Raw genomic sequence first — 20,006 nt, 5'->3', positions numbered from 1 at the left:
ACTTTAGTACAATAAAACTGTGATAGTACTATCACGCATTTGAATGACACGTAACAATGTTATCTACAATCAATATTTACTATATTTAATATATATATATATATATATATAAAAGAAAATTTTACTTTACACATCCTTATCCTGCACATCCATAGACGACTGAATATGAGCCCGAATATCTAGAGATCCATCGGAGTACCCTAATTAGACCTGACTACGGTTCGGAACCGACGGTTCAATGGTTCAGAATCACCGGTTCGACGGTTCCAGACAGGTCAACCCTTAACCTTAACCGCTCAAGACGATTACGGTTCACGATTCGTCATGGTTCATCACGGTTCAAAATTATTATGTTAAAAAATTATAAATTATAAATTATAAATTAAACATTACAAATTAGAAATTAAAATTTATTGGAAAAGGGCTTGTACTTATTTAAGTTACCTACGTATCTTTTTAAGGGAATCAAAGTCCATATAATTCTTTTACATTTTTATCCTTTTACATTTTCACTCACTTCCATTTCCTATTCCTATTGTATTTGTTCCATCAGTATCAAAATCTTCAACTTCGTCATCTAAAAGTTACATTCCTTAGATTCTTTTCTCCGCTCTGGTCCAATCGTCTAGTAATGTTTGGGCTTCCAATGAGTTGGGAGATAAAGTTGATCGTCGTTCATCTAATATGTTACCATCGACACTAAACGTCTGCTCCACAGCAACAGTTGACACTGGACAAACTAATATTTCTTTGGCGATCACGGAGAGAACGGGAAAGCTTTGAGCCTTCTGTGACCACCACTTTAAAATATCGAAATTTTCGCTATCTGCTTCATTAAAATCAAAAGAAGTCGTAAAATAATTCTCAAGTTCCTGTATGGAACTTGAGGATCCTCGTGGGCGTTTTGTCCGTTCTTTTAATAAGAGTTGTACTTTTATAAGTTTTAAATTACTACTAATAGTTTGTTGTATTTCAGAAATATTAATTTATGTTCCATATTTTAAATAATATTGATTATAAATATCATATAAATAAATTCTAACATTATATATAATATTAACTGGATCAGGGGAAGAAGAATCTTTAATTGGAATTAAAGCGTCATAATATAAAGTTAACATTTCTGGTAAAACTTCTAATTTAAATCTAGGATCTAAATCGAATGCAATTAAATAAATTTCAGGAATTAAATAAAAATATTTTCCCCATTTAATTTTCATACTTAAGATACAAGGAGATAAAGATTCATTATTAATATGTTCATTTAAAACTAATACTATATTAGAAAAATTTTCTAAAACTAATTGAGTAGTGATATAATAAACACCGGAAAGTTGTTCGGTTGCATCATTAAATACTTTTACAATTTCACAAATACTACTACAAATATTCCATTGTTGTAAAAATAAATATATATTAATATTAGTATTTTGTGCAAAAAAATGAACATAATAATTTTTTATATTGAAATGAATTTGTAATAATTGATATGTTGAATTCCAACGTGTTGGTACATCACGTGGAAATTTTTGATGTCTCATTCCATTAATTTTACAAAACATACCCCATTATTTCATTATAGATGAATGATACCATAAATAAGAAATTACAATTCTAATTGGTTTAATATAACTTTCTAAATTTTTTAAACTATCAACACATAAATTTAAAATATAACATACACAACAAATATGAAAAAATAAACCGCCAATAATACGTTGACAAATAAATTTTAGAACATCTATACAAGCGGTATTGGAACTAATATTATCTAATGATATTAAAAATATTTTATGAGTTAAATCATATTCTTCTAAAATTAAACATAATAATTTTGCGATATTATAAGCATTATATGATTCATCAAAAAACTCTATAAGCTAACAATCTTTTTTGGAGGTTCGAATAGTTATCGATCCAATGGCAAGTCACACCCATATACGAATGTGTTTGACAATGATCACTCCAAATATCAGAACATAAAGAAACTTTATTATCTAATTTACTAAATTAATCAATTAAAATTTTTTCCCTTGTTTTACTAATTTTTTAATTGTACGAGTAAGTGTAGTCCTATAACACGTTTAGCACATGAATTAAGAGATTCTTTACAAAAATCTTCAAATGTGTATTTAGATCTAAAACTAAAAGAAAGATGTTCTACGGAAACAAATTTAGTTAATGATTCTCTTAATTTATTATTCGAATATAAAAATAAACCGGAATCGATACTACCGCTAGTTGAAGAAAATCTTGATAATTGTGTTTGAGAATGGTAAAATCCATATTTCGTTGGATACTTCGTTTCTACATGTCGTTTCAACAACCCATAATCACCGTCGGTTTGGAATTTGTAGGAAGCATTGCAGTGCTTATATTTTGTACGCATTTCTCCCGACGGAAGAGTGACATTCTTAAAATGTTTAGTGAAAATAGAAGACTTTTGAGGAGGAAGTTCCCGAACCTTAGAAATAATTGCATCGGTACTTCCTTGTGTTTTGGGGTTCGGATTCGAAAGATGCTCGATCTCATCATCGGTGGATTGAATGTTGGGGTCTTCCTCCCGCAGATTCATTATTTGCTTTCCCTTCCGAGCTCAAGATGATGCACCTCCGCAACCTCCTTCCATTGTAATTGAAAATTGAAAACGAAAGTGTGTAGAGAATACGAAATTGAGATTAAGAGTAAGTAGAGAAGATGTGTGTGAAAAATGATAAAATGAGCTCTCTATTTATAGAGTTTTGATAGTAACAAACATTAAATCATAGTCATTGATAAAAAAATGATCAAATGATCCTAGCCGTTGAAAAAAATAACCCAAAAAAATACCCCTAACGGCTATGAACCGCTGGTTAACCGACAGTTCCAACGACTATGAACTGTCGGTTAACCGACGATTCAAGCCATTACAAAAAAAAAATTTACGACTGAACTACCGATTAACCGACGATTCGCCGATTTTGCAGCAACTAAACCGGAACCGGCCCGACAATTTACCGAGCTAGTTCCGGTTTGACCCGACGAACCGGGTCAACGGGCAACCAGCCCATTGACCCGTTACGAGCCCGAACTGAGTCCGAGCCAAACCCAACCCAAGGTCGAGTCTAGCCCTAATTCACCTTTACCAATCAGGACGCTAGACGAATCTCCAAATTCACATTCAATCACTCCTGTATAAGTAAAATAACAATCTTTTATATATATATATATATAATATTGATATATTATACGTCCTACAATGTGCATTCAACATTTCAACTAGATTTGTTTTTTAAGCTTTGGGCTAAAAAAAAAAAATAGTAACACATTTTTAATCCTACACCCTAAACTCAAAAATAATAATTTTTTAAACCTAAACCCAAACGAAACTCAATCGTTCCAAATTCAATAGGACCACAGAAGCCACCTCCAAGCGTATGGGAGTGATATATACATTTTTAATGAATTATTGTAATATTTGAAAATACATTTCTGCTCTAGACCAACGTGGAAGTGGCATAGAAATAGGAGGAAACTTGCTCATTTTCAGGAAGATACGGCTGCCATTTAAAATAAATTTTTAAATTTAAATTTTAAAAAATTAATAAATTTTCTATTGGGAGATTTTGTTTCAAATAATATAACTTATTTTTTAATTATTAATATTATTTAGTAGTAATTTATAAATTCAAATTTTATTTACATATAAAATAAAATATAATGAAAATGTATGGAAGCATAGTTGTTTTAAAGTTTTTTTTAATATAATAAAGAGACATATAGGAATTTTTATTTTTGATGTAGTATCGAGCGAGAGCTTAACAGTCTCTGATCCCCAAAGCCATCTACAAGATCTTAAATGTAACCACCGTCGAAAATAGTCCACTCTACCTAAATTGACATACAGCACGGGGGGAGTGCAGATCCTTCTAGATTTTTTAAGCATTAGAACTTTAGGAAACACCTATTAGGTGCATAATGTTCCCTTTGAAAATCTGATTTGTTTTTTTTTTGCAATTGTGATTCTCAACTCAGTTAACATTGAGGACTGATTAAAGAGTACTATGAATAATTGCAAGTTGTAAAACAGCTGTGCCTAAATGTTGCATTTTTGCATACACAAATCGAACTAAAGTATCAGACACTCAGCCTGACCTAACAAGTTTATTGAGATTTAGTACAATTGCCTGTATAAACTAAATTAGCATCCTCAGAGGAATCACTATAAACAAAAATTATAAATCATACATACGAGATCCACATTAATGTTATAAATTATAGATTGAAAGAGAATTACGACAACACATATCATAATATTTTAGTTGCAAATCATCACCAAATATCAAATATCTCAAATAACAAAAAATAGATTTCAATAACAAGAAATAGGCTCGGCAGATCATACAAGACAAAATGACATTAAAAGAGATATCAGAAGTGGAGGAAAAACCCCGAAAAAACAATCTCATAAGATTACGGCAAACGAAATGATAAAAAGACAAAAATCCTGACCCGAGAGCTGGGAAAAAGCAGGAGAATCGATACGATAACGATATATTAAACCTATTATAGAGAAATGATAATGTAGGAGAGATTTAGGAAGCGAGAAACTCAAAGGGCTTGCAAATGGCTTTTTTTTTTTTAATTCTCATAATTTCTACATTTCTGATGGATAAATAGATTTGCATTTGGGATCAGACTGACGTGCAAAATAACTCAGCACGGCTAATCTGCTGCTCATGAGAACAGCAGTCTGACAATCCGTATATCGCATCATCTCCCAGATTAGTAAAAACAGAAAGAAAATAAATCCAACCAAAATTCAAATTTCAACTTTCAAAGACGATAAACGCCGAAGAATGATTTATGAAAACGATTCGGAACCTCGGTTAGGGTTCGCGATTGGCGCCGGAGGTTCCGAGATCGCCACGATCGACTGCGCAGTTGAAGTGACGGAGAAAGCACTCCGTCGGGCGGCCCACAATTTGGTAACTTGCGGCGCCAGCGATGGCCGAAAGCAACCCTAGAAATGAAGAATCTACCGCTGTCGACGCGATTTTATAGAGCAGGTTCTCGTAATGGGCTGGACCCTTTAAGTTAGGTCCAATCCATTTTGATAACTTATAACATGAAAAAGGGTATATAATTCGATGTTGTAATTACAATCCTTGCGTAATCTATCAAATATTATTAATTTGATGATTAAAATTATGTCCATGACATGAAAATAAAAATTGATTAATGTTATAAAAATCGGGTGCTCTTTTATTTTATTATTATTAAATAATATTTTATTTTTAAAAAAATATTAAAAAATATTTTATACTCGACAACTGACCAAAAGTTCTATTTAAAATTATGAAATTTCTAAAATAATTTTGAGATTTAGAGCAATTGTTTTCTAAACCCTAAAATAACAGTACGACTGTAATACTTAATTTTAAAAAAAATTTATCACTGTAACATTAATTTTTAAAGAACAATATAACTGAGTGGTGAACGAGAAAAATAAATATATTTTTTGAGAAATTTAGAAGTTAAGAACGACTTTTGAAAATTCGTCTTTTATTTTTTTTTTGATCCATTGCTATTTTATATTTTAGAAAAACCCTTACTATTGGTTTAATTCTGTAATAACAGCGTCAAATCTTTTTCGACTAGATAATTACAAGTAAAATTATTTTAACATTAGTCAAAATATTTAAATATATATTAATCAACACTGCTTTAATTTATCAAAATAATCTAATTTAATCAAACTTATATGCGCTGCCAAATTGCAGTTAATAATAAATAAAATATCTTATTTAAAAAATAAGAACCATATGATTTTGATCTTTGACTCTGTTAGTACAACTATTATTGTTATTATTATTATTTTTTATAATTTGAAGTAGATTTTTGATAGTGCTCCGTGATCCTTGTGATTGACTCAACTACGTGCTGGCAAGAAAGTTGATCACTATTGAAAAGATGACTACAAGCGATAAGTCGAAAGTTAATTTGTTAATTTTGAAAAAAGAACCGTGACCTTTACTTTTTCTCTTAGTACTATCCTTTTATATTTTTGGATGGATCCTTCCTCTATTATAGAGGATTTTCATTTTTTCTTTCTTCTTCCATGTATTTAATGAAGTTATAATACTTGCATGATTAATAAAACCACATTAAATGAGGGAGGCTATTACTTTACTACTTATGAGGATTCCCCTTTCCTGTACTCGTGGACTAATAATAGGCGTTTAAGGTAGACGTCATCACTTCATCTAGACATAATAAATAATGTCAAAATGAAATTTTCCCAAGTCAAAGAGGGTCTAGGATCCCCGATTGGTGACTCGGCTACTTGAGATGTTAAAACAAGATAGGAAATCAGTCATAACATCGCCCCAAGGATATACCTTGTCCACTTGGATATATGTGAGTATCATGTATGTGGGCAATCAGCTTCATTAACACTCGATCAGGAGGGCCTATAGCCAATCGATTAGAACGGGGGTTATATCTACTATGTGTTAACCTTGACTCTGACTATCACATCATCCCTTATATTGACTTCTTGACGCCACGTAGTATCCTCTTTAGACCACCACATCAATTTTTTTATTTGATCCCGTTGAGTGCAATAGATATCATTCAACAGATGTATGCTATTGTTGCAGGGTTGTAGCCCACCCTTTATTTTTTTTAATTATCTATATAAAATTTATTTTTTTAACAAAATAAATAAATAAACAAATCCGGTACGAAGTAAAGGTGCATAATTAAAATCAAATTGGAATTGAACAAAATACATCGGGTAGGTGCAAAAATAAGAAGTATGTTGGTCTAAATCAAAGTTGATTTTGACTTTATTTTATCAAGTTATGGTCGAACCAAGTTTAACTAGATTAAATTGGTTCAATCGATTTAAAATGAGTTACGGAGTTTTTAAGAAAACTTATTCTCTCTCTCTCTCTTTTTTTTTAAAATTCTCTTCCATGTAAGTAGCCTCGCTTCCACTGTCTCAAGTGCAAGTCTCCACATATCGACTTCTTCTCCTTCTTTCTGTTGGTACCCCTAGGTAGTTTTTGTTGAATCAAATAAGTCGCTAGAGGGGGTGAATAGCGATTTAGAAAATTATCGTAGAAAATCGAGTACGCAGCGGAAAGATAAAAGCGAGAACGGAACAATGCTAACACAACTAATTTTACTTGGTTCGGAGTCTTCGTCGACTCCTACTCCAAAGCCCGAACTCGTTGAGTGCTTTCATTGGGCAATCCACTAGTAGTTCGAAAATGTGATTACAAAATTAAGGTACAAGAACTTTGGAAAAGAAATACCGACAACAAGGAAATAAAAGATAGCACGTTGTCGGAGTAGCTTCACAGGGTCGCAGGAGCACAGCACAGCACAGCAGAGCAAGCGTTGAAAGATCTTGTTATGAGTTGTTCTTTGCTCTAGGACTCACCCTCCTTATATAGGAGGCTCCGGGCGCCTGGAGTGTGACGTAGTCCAGCCAACCATGAAGCTCCATGTGCCGAAGCAGCGATAGGGATAGAATTTGCATTCCGGGCGTCCAGACCCCATTTTCCAGTAGCTTCAATTACCTGCAAGAAAACATTAGTCTGAAGCACAAATACAAAGTATATATTCTGCAAAACAAAGTGTTAGCACAGTTTATAACAAAAAAGAGTATTAATTAGATTCCATCTCATCGAGATCAAAATCTAGTCAAGACGTCAACTTAGAGTTCCGAAATGGTTCTAAGTTGGATCGACGCCTAAGTTCCTTTATGGGAACGCGTCCTCACAATCAATCCCCTCCAGTGACTTGCCTTAACTTACTTGTCAGACGTTCAATTAGCCCTTCAACCCATATGGACTTCGTGCCAGACATCCGGTCATCCCGTCGACCTGTCTGGACTTTGTGCCAGACATCTGGTCAGCCCGTCGACCTATCTGGACTTCGTGCCAGCTATCCGGTCGGCCCATCGACCTAGCTGGGCTTCTCCTGCACACTTGGTCAAAGCGTTAGATTACAATGAAACTAACTTAACCTGTTTTGCCATTCATCAAAAATCTGAGTTAGATCGTTAGTGCTAACCGCACCAATAATCTCCCCCTTTTTGATGCAATGACAACCTGATTAAGTTAGTAAAAAAATATGCAATAAACAAACACAAGTAATGATGTTAAGTTAGTCTTGTTTTATTTTTGGTAATTTTTCATTGCTAACTAACTTAAACCATTTAACCCTCCCCTTTTGACATTCATCAAAAATAATATAGGAAAAAAAAAGAAGATTTTTTTCACTCTCTTCCATCGAAAAGTTCGATCTCCTTATTTGTTACTTCTCCTCTTCGAGAAGCATTATCGTGCCCACCTTCTTGCAAAATTTTGGAAGGCATAGCTCCTTGTTGAGAGCTATTAGACAACCCCTTGAGAAGAGGTAATTGGGCAACCCCTTCCTCATCTTAGAGGAAGTCGTTTTGATCGTCTCGACGAAAAATGACACTTGACCTCTGGTGCGATCAAGTGTTGGAAAGAGAACTCTAATCGTGGACCGGATTAGACGAAGGAAGTACGAGCTCATGACAACAACGAGGAGCTATTTCGTTACAACTGGAATAGTTTGAGTCATACCCAAACACAGGCTGTTTGGAAGGTATGTTTATGCTTGTACTATGATTCATATATATGTTAATGCATGTTAATAGTTTTATTTATGTTATGCTTAAATGATCTGATATGTTTATTTTAGATAGTTTAGCATGTATAAATAAAATGATTAAATTAGCATTATATAAATCAATTATATGATAGTGTATCTTTGTTATGCTTTTAGAATCTTACTTATACGGTTAGATTGTAATGCATGCTTAAATAAAGATCATGCTTATGTTTGTTTTAAAAACCATACGAACACTCTTTTGATTTAATTGTTGAATCACAAATAAAATTTTAAATTTCCACTGTGCATAGGAGTGTACAAACACAATCATCGAATTTTGAACTCGGTCCCAACAAGATCTAATTATAGTCTTAGTTTATACTTCCAAAATGGGTTTAAGTTGGATCAACGCCTACAACCCCACTAGGTTTTCCCTCACTGGATCTCTCTCCTTTAGTGCTTACCTCCACTTATCTACTAAACATCTGGTTCTCTACACCTGTTTGGACTTTATCTGGTCTTGCGTAGTGTATGATTAATTTGATCTACTAGGACTTACTTGCAACATTGAGTTAGCACAATATATATATAAAATAATAAAGTAAAATAGTATTAGCAGTATTAAGAATTCACTAGTCTGGTTGATCGTGCACGGTCAATCGGAAGCTAATCAGTCACACATGCTTGGAGTTTACTCTTCCAAGACTTTTCATTACCTAGGGTTATCTCTCCCTAGGATTGCCTAGCTTTACTCACTAGGACTTTTATTGCCTGACTTCACTCACCAGGACTTCCACCTCCTAGCTTCATTTATTAGGGTTTAACTTCACTCACTAGAACTTTCATTGTCTTGTTTTACTCACCAGAACTTCCATCACCTGTTTCACTCACTATGGCATAACTTCACTCATTAGGACTTCCATTATCTGACTTTACTCACCAGGACTTTCACCATCTAGTTTCACTCACTATGACTTTTCCTTGCCTAACCTCTAGTTAGGACTAGTTATTTAGTAGATTTCTCACCTGCCTAACCTTCGGTGAAGACTTACCCTTGTTAGTCATCCTCTTCTAAACATCAAGTCATATTTAGATTAACCCTTAGTCAAACTGACCTGGCATTAATACATTGTCAAACATTAAAATCCTAGAGGTCGATTGCACCAACAGAAATAAGCTCTATCGAGAAAAATGGTACATTAGAGCTCACTACTTTTCCACTATACAAATATCCTAATTGGTGTGAAATGGACCTTTAAGATTAAAACCAATCTAGATGACTCCATCAATAAATACAAAGCAAGATTTGTTGTAAAGGATACAAATATAAAGAAGGTGAATATTTCAATGAGATATTTGCTCCTATTTCTAGACTTGATACAGTTCCATTAATTATTGCTCTTGCTGCTCAAAATGGTTGACAATTATTACAAATGGATGTCAAATCAGCTTTCTTAAATGATTTTCATCAAGAAAAAAATTTATCTTGAACAACCACAAAGTTTTGTGAAAAAGGGTGAAGAAGGTAAAGTATATAAGCTTAGAAAGATATTATATGGGTTAAAGCAATCACCTTGTGCATGATATGACTAAATTAATGATTATTTTATTAAATATGATTTTAAAAGTTGTCCTTGTGAGCATACTCTTTATATATAAAAAAAAAATCTGAAGGTAATATTATGTTTATGAGTCTTTACGTGGATGGCCTTATTTTCACTAACAATGATCTAAAGATATTGATAGATTTTAAGAACTCTATGGTGGGTGAGTTTGAAATGACAAATTTGAGCGAGTTGTATCATTTTCTAGGCATTAATGTCCAACAATCAAGAGAAGGAACTTTTATCTCACAAAGATACTATGTAACTCAAATTCTTAAGAGATTCAAGATGGAAAAATACAAATCCAGTGTATGTTGGTTGCTTCTAGGAATATCGTACTGGTTCCCCTGTACAAAAATTTGGTACAAGTCCTGAACCTTTCCTAACAACCTATTGTGTTCTTTAAAAATTAAATTCGGAATCACAAATGGAACTTAACATGATTGATTCCAGATTTAATTTATCTGTTCTTAGAGGTTTAGACATGGATCGCAAACGATACTTAACATTATAGATCTAAATTCACCTATGTTACAAATTCAATTAAATATTTATTTCGGAAATCGGCTCCCAGGTCAAACATGGCGAGACACTTGACCTTCTTGAGTATGGGAACATCCACCACTGCCTCAACAAAGCTTCTTAACGAAATTCAATATTTAATATCCTTATAGTAGCCCTAGGTTTAACCAAAAAGAACAATCGAATCACAAGATCGAAAAAACAAAATAAAAGAAACACAACTTCGAATCACAAATTCGAAAATCTAGAATCACTAGCTTCTTGTGTTTGGTATTTCAAATCTATATAAAGAAAACTAGTATGATGCGAAATAGAATTACTAGTTATACCTTTCTTTGTAAGCAACAACCTCTTGATCTTCTATCGTAGTCCTCTTCTTATCTCGGATGTTGTGTGGGCAACGATCTACTGAGATGAGAATCCACCAAGCCTCCTTCTTCCTTCTTCCAAGTTTCGGCCAAGCAACCTTCTCCAAGAGATAGCAAGTCTCGGCCACCAACCAAGTTCCAAGAGAAACTAGGAAACAAAGCATTCTTTCTCTCCTTCTTCACTAAGCAAATCCTATTGGTGCAACATCCCTCAGGTCAAGGTTGACCTGTTTGACCAAGCTGAGTCTTGGTTTGGGTTTAGATGTTTGACAATAAGATGTTAATTGAAGAAGAGTCAAGTAGGTCAAGGTTGACCGGATACTTGACTGGGAAGTCCTAACTGGGATGTTAGGCAGAAGGAAGTCCTAGTGAGTGAAGCTAGGCAGATGGAAATCCTGGTGAGTGAAGCCAGGTGAAAGTCCTAGTGAGTGAAGCTAGGCAGATGGAAATCCTGGTGAGTGAAGCCAGGTGAAAGTCCTAGTGAGTGAAGCTAGGCAGATGCAAAACCCTAGTGAGTGAAGCTAGGTGAAAGTCCTGGTGAGTGAAGCCAGGCAAGGGAAAATCCAGATGGATCAAGGATGATCGGACATCTGGTGCTGGGAAGTCCAAGTAGGTCAAAGGATTGACTGGATACTTGGCATGAAAGAAGAGTCCAAGTAGGTCAAAGGGATTGACCGGATACTTGGCACAGAGAAAAGTCCAAGTGGGTCAAAGGGATTGACCAGACACTTGGTAAGGGAGTCCTAGCAGGTCAAGGGAGTGACTAGATGCTAGGCATGACATACCAGCAGGTCAAGGTTGACCGGATGTTGGTTTGGGAGGTTTGGGACTTGGTTTGGACAAAAATCAAGTGCTGGATCGATCAATGGATCGATCCAGGCTCTGGATCGATCAGTGGATCGATCCAGACCTGTCCCAGCGATCGATCGATCCAGATGTCCCAATCGATCAGTGGATCGATTGGGACGCGGCTGCTTCGCGCGATAAGCGCTGGATCGATCCGTGGATCGATCCAGGCGTTTTCCCAGAGCACAGAGGCGCTCTGGATCGATCCGTGGATCGATCCAAAGCCTCCCCGATCGATTGGGAACATTCGAATCGATCGGGATCCGACCGTTGGCATCGTTTATAGCTGCAGGCGTTCGATGGCTGCGGCAATCTCTTCTCCGATTCACTCCAGATTACTCGCCAGCTCCTCCACAGCGCTCTCAAAGATCAGATCGCCAGTTCTTGAAGGATCTTGGAAGCTTTCCAAGTCAAGAGGCGGATCAAAGGCAAGAAGAGAAGCTAGGGTTAGGGTTTTCTGTACTCATTGTAAGCTTTGCGCTTGTATTTTGTTTCCCTTTCCTTTCTTCTTGTACTGAGAGTCTTGTAGGGCTTCTCCGCCCTCGGTAGTTACCGAAAAGGAGTGTTTTCATAGTGGAGGGTGTGTGTGTTGGTGTGCATCCTTGGATTAGTCACCTCTTGTGAGGTGGATACCAAGTAAAACCAACTGTGTTAGCGTTGTGTATTTGTTTCTGTATTTTCCGCTGCATATTCTTGAAGAAACAATCAACGCCGAGCGACGAGCACGCGACGAGCTATTCACCCCCCCTCTAGCTACTTTTGGTCCTAACAAATCCGGCCACCAAAACAAGCTCCAAGAGGATGATAGGTTCGACCACTAGAAGAAGAGAGGAAGAGATGATAGGGTCGGCCACCACCAAGGAAGAAAAGAGAGGAAAAATAGAAGAGAGTTGTTCTAAGGTGAGGCACCTCTACCCCCTCTTTTATATTCCTTGGTCTTAGCAAATAAGGAAATTTAATTATTATTAAAATTCTCTTATATTCCTTGCCTTTGGTTAATAAGGAAATTTTAATTAAAAATTCCTTTTAACCCATGCTATGACCGACCCCTTCACATGATCCAAATAAGGCAAGTTTTAAACACAAAATTTAAACTTCCTCATTTATTTCCGGAATTTTTTAAAATAAAATTTTCTCTAATAATTTTTTCCCTTCATGGTTGGTTATAAAAGGAAACTTTATAAATTAAAATCTCTCTATTAAAACATGTGGATGATTTCCAAAACGGAAAGTTTTCTACAAAATTAAAATCTTCCTTTCAATCTATAAATAAGGAAAGATATCAAATCTTCTCTTAATCTTTTGTAGAAACTATAAAAGAAAAGATTTAATTTTAAAACTCTCTTTTAAAATCATGAGAATAGTTTCATAAAAAGAAAGTTTTATCAAAAATTAAAATATTCCTTTTAACTATAAATAAGGAAAGATATCAAACCTTTTTCTTAATCTTTTGTAGAAAGCTATAAAAGAAAATATTTAAATTTTAAACTCTCTTTTAAAACCATGGCTTCCACATAAGGAAAGATTTTTTTTTTTTAAAAAATAAAATCCTTTTAATTTATTTTGGCCGGCCACACCAAGCTTGGGTTCAAGCTAGGGCCGACCACCTAATGAAATCAACTCACCTTGGTTTGGTCGACCCTAGCTTGGGCTCCAAGCTAGGCTTGGTCGACCACCTTAAGGTGAGTAAGAAGGTGAGTATAATACTTTATAAATAAGAGGCTACGTTAGGGACCGAGAGGAGGAATTGGTTTTGGTCTCCCGATAAAATTAAGCTTCCCGTGTTCGCCCCGAACACCCAACTTAATTTCATCAATAATAATTCATACCACTAAAGAATTATTATTGAACTACCGCACCAATCCCAAATTACATTTTAGGCTCCTTCTTATCATGAGTGTGTTAATCTCCCTGTATTTAAGATGTCGAATGCCCACTAATTAAGTGAGTTACTGACAACTCACTTTAATTAATATCTTAGTACAAGAGTAGTACCACTCAACCTTATTGTCGTGTCGGACTAAGTCCACCTGTAGGGTTTAACATGACAATCTTTATGAGCTCCTCTTGGGGACATTATCAACCTAGATTACTAGGACACAGTTTCATTCTATAATCAACAACACACCATATAAATAATATCATTTTCCAACTTATCGGGCCTATTGATTTATCGAACTAAATCACACCCTTTGATAAATCAAAGAAATGAATTTTAAGTATATCATGATTAAGAGCACACACTTCCATAATAACAAAGGTCTTGTTCTTTTATTCAGTCAGTATAAAAAGAACTTACCTTAAATGGTCCAACTCAATACACTCTGAGTGTACTAGTGTAATTTTATAGTCAATATAAACTAATACCAAATTACACTACGACTATTCCAATGGTTTGTTCCTATCCATCTTAGTCGTGAGCAACTGTTTATAATTTATAAAGAACTGATAACATGATCTTCTGTGTGTGACACCACACACCATGTTATCTACAATATAAATTAATTGAACAACTACACTTAGCTTATAAATGTAGATATTTGACCAATATGATTCTTATTTCTAAGTAAATGTTTATAAAAAGCTAAGCTTTTAGTATACATTCCAACAGTGTCAACTCCGTGCATCATGGATTTAAAGCTAAGAATGATGAAGGAAAGATGGTGAATCCAACAGTATTTCGAAGCCTAGTTAGGAACTTGATGTATCTCACTGCCACTAGACCCAACATTATGTACACAATAAGTTTGATTTGCAGGTTTATGGAAAAACCTTATCAAATCATTGGGAAGTAGCAAAAAGGGTTCTTCAATATTAAAGGAACTTTTAATTATGACATCTTCTATAAATTACATGTGCCTATAAACTTGTTGGCAATACATATAGTAATCTTGGAGGAAGTATTGATAATTCTCAAAATACTTCTGGTTATATTTTCAATCTTGGTAGTGGAGCGATCTCTTGGTGTTCAAAAAAGTAATAAATTATAGCACTCTCAACTACCGAAGCCGAATACATAGTAACTTCTTCAGTATGGTGTCAAACTTTATGGCTATGGGGAATTCTTGAAAGTCTCAAATGTAAGCAAAATAATCCAACAACATTATATTGTGATAACTGTTCTACAATTTCTATATCAAAGGATCCAATACTACATGGAAGAACAAAGCACATTCGTTTGCTATTTCATTTCATAAGAGAACTTGTTAATGAAGGTGAAATCAACCTAGAGTATTGTCCTAGCAATAAACAACTTATTGATATTTTTAAAAAGCCGCTTGGAGGATCAATATTTTCAAAGAATCTTGAAGCTCTAGGAGTAAGAAGCATTTTGGTTTACAGGAGGCATTGTTGGATTAAACTAAATTCAAAAATTAAATTACAAATTGATTTCAAATGTCTTTTCTACTTTTACAAGAAGCAAAGTTCAATTTCATCTCAAGTACCTATTCATGGATTCATTGTACCTTTTCATGGATTCATGAATCTTATTAGTTAATGCATTTAATATTGTTAATGTCTTGTTGATTTTTCATACCATCAAAAAAAAATGTATAAATATGGATGAAGTGTTAAATTTGTGATAATGTGTTGTAGCAACAAAAAGTACAATATAAAGAAATCCTATTTGCTTCATAATCTTCTCTTTTTCCATAAATTCCTTGGCTTTAGTTACTTGGCCTTCTTCTTTCTGTCTTGAGAAGAGAAAAAGAAAAGAGAGTTACGGTTGGAGAAGGAGAAGAGAAAAACAACTAAGCTATGGTTGGGAAAAAAGCAAGAGAAAGTGTTAGGACCCTTGGTGGTCGGCTAGAGGGGGGTGAATAGCCCCTGCACAAATTAAACAAATATCTTTCTAGAACTTATAACTTAGAATAAAGCACTTGCATAGAAATGAATAACAAACTAAAAGACAGAGGCAGCGAGAATTTACTTGGTTACAACCGGGGAGGTTGTTATCCAGAAAGTAAAGCGCACTACTTTCTCCTTCAGACGGAGAAGCCTCTTTACAGCAATGAAAGCACAGAAATAGAAAGCTAAAACAGAACAGTGAATGCATACAAGTGTTGTATTGATCTTTCTTCATCTTGCTTTAGCTTTGGGAGCAGGGCTATTTATATAGACCTACTCGGGGCGCTTGGAAGGGTTCCAGGCGCTTGGAGGGGATAAAACTTTATCCCCTTCGTAATGGATCACGGTCAAACGTGATCCAGATAAAATCCTATTCCGACGGCCGGACCAGGAAAATCAACCAAGTTGACTTTTTCCAATCCGGGCCTTCCACTCCATTTTTGATCGCCTCGGTCCGGATCTTCCACTCCGGTTCCTCTTGCTTGGGTGATCTCGTCAATCCGGAATAGGACTCATCCGAACCCAACTTTCGGCCTTCTCGAGCAAGCTTCTGCTTCGACTTCTCGTCCCTCAAAATCGTCATGTGCTTCCTTCTTGTCCGCCAGCGTACTCTTCCGCAACTCTTCGTCCCTCGGACGCATCGAGCCCATCGGCTCTCTCCTATGTTGATCTTCTCGTTAGCTGTGTCTTTTACTCCTCGAGCAATCTTCCGTTTCGACTTCTTGTCCCTCGGAAACACCGCACGCTCCCTCCTCGTCCGCCAATGTACTCTTCCGCAACATCTCGTCCTGTAGATGCATCGAGCCCGTCGACTCTCTTCTATGCAGTCCTTCTCGCTAGCTGCATCTTTTGCTCAACTCCTTGTGCTCCTAAGTTCTTGCACACTTAGACATAGGGTTAAACACAACAGAACCTTTTTTGATTGCATAAAAATTACCTTGGGGTACCGATAATTTCACCCTTTTTGATGTGAGCAACCCAGGTTAAGTTAGGGTAAACCAACATAAAAGTGAAGGAAATAAATTTTCAATAAAGTGCAAAAAGTAAAAAATAAGCTACCTCCCCTTAGACTTAATCTTCCCCTTATCCCCTTAGCAATGGATCACGGGCAAACGCGATCCGGATAAAATCCTGTTCTGGGCGTTCGGAGTCTGGGCGCTCGGACCAAGAAAGTCAATCAAGTTGGCTTTTTCTAGTCCGGGCCTTCCGCTCTGGTTTCACTCGCCTCGGTCCAGGTCTTCCGCTTCGGTTCCTCTTGCTTGGGTGATCTCGACCATCCGAAATAGGGCTCACCCGAACCCAACTTCGAGCCTTCTCAAGCAAGCTTCCGCTTTGGCTTCTCGTCTATTAGAATCGTTGCGTACTTCCTTCTCGTCCGCCAACGTACTCTTCTGCAGCTCTTCGCCCCTCGGACGCATCGAGCCCGTCAGCTCTCTCCCATGCCAACCTTCTCGCTAGCTGTGTCTTTTGCTCCTTGAGCAATCTTCCACTTTGACTTCTCGTCCCTCGGAAACACCGCATGCTCCCTTCTCGTCCGCCGGTGTACTCTTCCGCAGCATCTCATCCCTTAGACACACCGAGCCCGTCGACTCTCTTCCGTGTCGTCCTTCTTGCTAGCTGCGTCTTTTACTCGACTCTCTGTGCTCTTAAGTTCCTGCACACTTTGACATAAGATTAAATACAACAGGACCTAATTTAACTTGTTTGATCACATTAAAATTGTTGGTGCGGTTAGCACTAACGGTCTAACTCAGGTTTTGATGAATGACAAAGTAGGTTAAGTTAGTTTCATTGTAATCTAACACTTTGACCAAGTGTGTAGGAGAAGCCCAGCTAGGTCGACGGGCTGACCGGATAGCTGGCATGAAGCCCAGCTAGGTCGATGAGCCGACCGGATAGCTAGAACGAAGTCCAGATAGGTCGACTAGCTGACTAGATGTTTGGCATGAAGTCCAAATAGGTCGACAGGCTGACCAGATGACTGGCATGAAGTCCAGACGGGTCGAAGGGCTGATCGGACGTCTGACAGGTAAGTTAAGGTAAATCATTGGAGGGGAGTGACTGTGAGGACATATTTCCGAAAAGGGAACTTAGGCGCCGATCCAACTTAGAACCATTTCGAAACTTAAAGTTGAGATCTTGACTAGATTTCGATCTCGGTGAGATGGAATCTAATTAATACTTTTTTTATTATAAACTATGCTAACACTTTGTTTTGCATGATATATAATTTGCATTTGTGCTTTGGAATAACATTTTCTTGTAGGGAGTTGAAGCTGCTGGAAAATGGGGTTCGAGCGCCCAGAAGGGATCCGGGCGCCCGAAATACAAATTCTATCCTCATTGGCACTTCACCACGTGGAGCTTCATGGTTGGCTGGGCTACGTTACACTCCATGAGTCCGAAAAGGATCCGGACTCCCAGAGCCTCCTATATAAGGAGGTGAGCCCTGGAGCAAAGAACAACTCACAACAAGATCTTCCAACGATTGCTCTGCTGTGTTGTGCTCCTGCGACGCTGTGAAGCTACTCCGACAACATGCTATCTTTTATTTCCTTTACTGTTGTCGGTATTTCTTTTCCAAAGTTCTTGTACCTTAATTTTGTAATCATATTTTCGAACTACTAGTGGATTGTCCAACGAAAGCACTCAACGAGTGCGAGCCTTCGAGTAAGAGTCGACGAAGGCTCCGAACCAAGTAAAATTGATTGTGTTAGCATTGTTCTGTTCTTGCTTTTATCTTTCCGCTGCGTACTCGATTTTCTACAATAATTTTCTGAATCGCTATTCACCCCCCTCCCCCCGCCCGTCTAGTGAATTACTCGATCCAACAAGTGGTATCATAGTAGGTATCGCTCTGATTTGGTGCAACCACCAATCAGACAGGGAGTGAAATTCTTTTTCATTTTTTTCCTCTGGTTTTTAGTTTTACCTTATAAATCGAAATTGGTATCGTTACCTTTTTGGAAATCTTTTTTGTAATAACTAAGCTGAATTGGTGCAACACCAATTCAGTTTTAGATTCTTTTTAATTTTATTCCGTACTACTAATCCAAGAACAAGTCTTAGGATTTCTTGTCTCTTTATCTATTTGTGTGCAAGGTAAAATGTCTCAAGTCGAAGGCTTCAGTACAGTACGCCCCCCCCTATTCAACGGGAACGACTTCCCCTACTGGAAGAAGCGAATGGATGTCTACTTGAAGACCGACTTTGACCAGTGGTTTAGCGTCACCAGAGGTTACAAGGTGCCGATCGACAACTCTGGAAATCCACTAGACCCAGAACAGTGGACTCCAGACATGAGAAAGAAATCCTCGACGGACTTCAAAGCTCTCAACACACTGCAATGCGGGCTAACAAAGGAAGAGCTGAACCGAGTGAGACCACACCAAAATGCGAAAGAATTATGGGACAAACTGATCGAACTACACGAAGGAACAAGCGACGCCAAGGTAACTAAGCGTGACCTTCTGTTAAATAAACTATTTAATATTAAAATGTAGGAAGGAGAAACAGCGAGTCAACTTCATGCGAGGATCAAAGACATCTTTAACGAACTCCACACGATAGACCGCCAAATGAAAAATCACGACTTACAAAAATGAAGTCGTAGTTCTTTTCTTCAAGAACGAAGCAAATCATAAGCTTCACTTACAACACCTCCACGGAAGAAAATCTATTCTCACTTCACTCCAAATTGTTGCTATCAAACTTTTCATCAAGAAGAAGTCTAACTCTCTTTTCCTTAATATCTTAAATAGCAAGCCAAACAAAAACGTGGAGTGAGTGTATTAGTGGAGGTATAATGGGTGAGTGGGAAAGTGGAGGAAAAGGAAAAACGTGGATGGGTGAAGGAGAAAGAAAAATCAAAAATAAATTTTCCCTTTTCTTTTTATTACATATATTCATAATACAATTTAATTATAATTGCATTTCTTTTGGATTTAAATTTCCAAAGCCTAATATCTCTTCCATCTTGGTCTATTAGATTTTAGAACTTTTCTAGAATCCAATAATTTGAGTTCATTGTAATCATATCAACGATCTAATATCGTTGACGCGGCAAACACACTTGCTCGCTATTACAATGATATAATTTTAATTTATAGAGTTTATGTGAAACTTTTCCACTCTCCTTGTTTCCATTGACTGGAAATCAATCTAACATTTGATCTTATCAAACTTT

At 36.4% G+C, this 20,006-nt stretch overlaps 1 non-coding gene across 1 annotated transcript; it reads right to left on the bottom strand.

Annotated features, from left to right (window-relative positions):
* Positions 1 to 4,666: 4,666 nt before the first annotated feature.
* LOC122044789 lies at positions 4,667 to 4,764 on the bottom strand. The gene has a single exon (XR_006129792.1). It is a non-coding gene; the product is annotated as a small nucleolar RNA Z122 (small nucleolar RNA).
* Between the last annotated feature and the right edge of the window lie 15,242 nt (positions 4,765 to 20,006).

Source organism: Zingiber officinale, chromosome 2A (genome assembly GCF_018446385.1).
Source record: "Zingiber officinale cultivar Zhangliang chromosome 2A, Zo_v1.1, whole genome shotgun sequence".
Lineage (NCBI taxonomy): Eukaryota > Viridiplantae > Streptophyta > Magnoliopsida > Zingiberales > Zingiberaceae > Zingiber > Zingiber officinale.
Note: the sequence above shows the minus strand (reverse complement) of the source record. Positions and strands in the feature narration are given on the sequence as shown.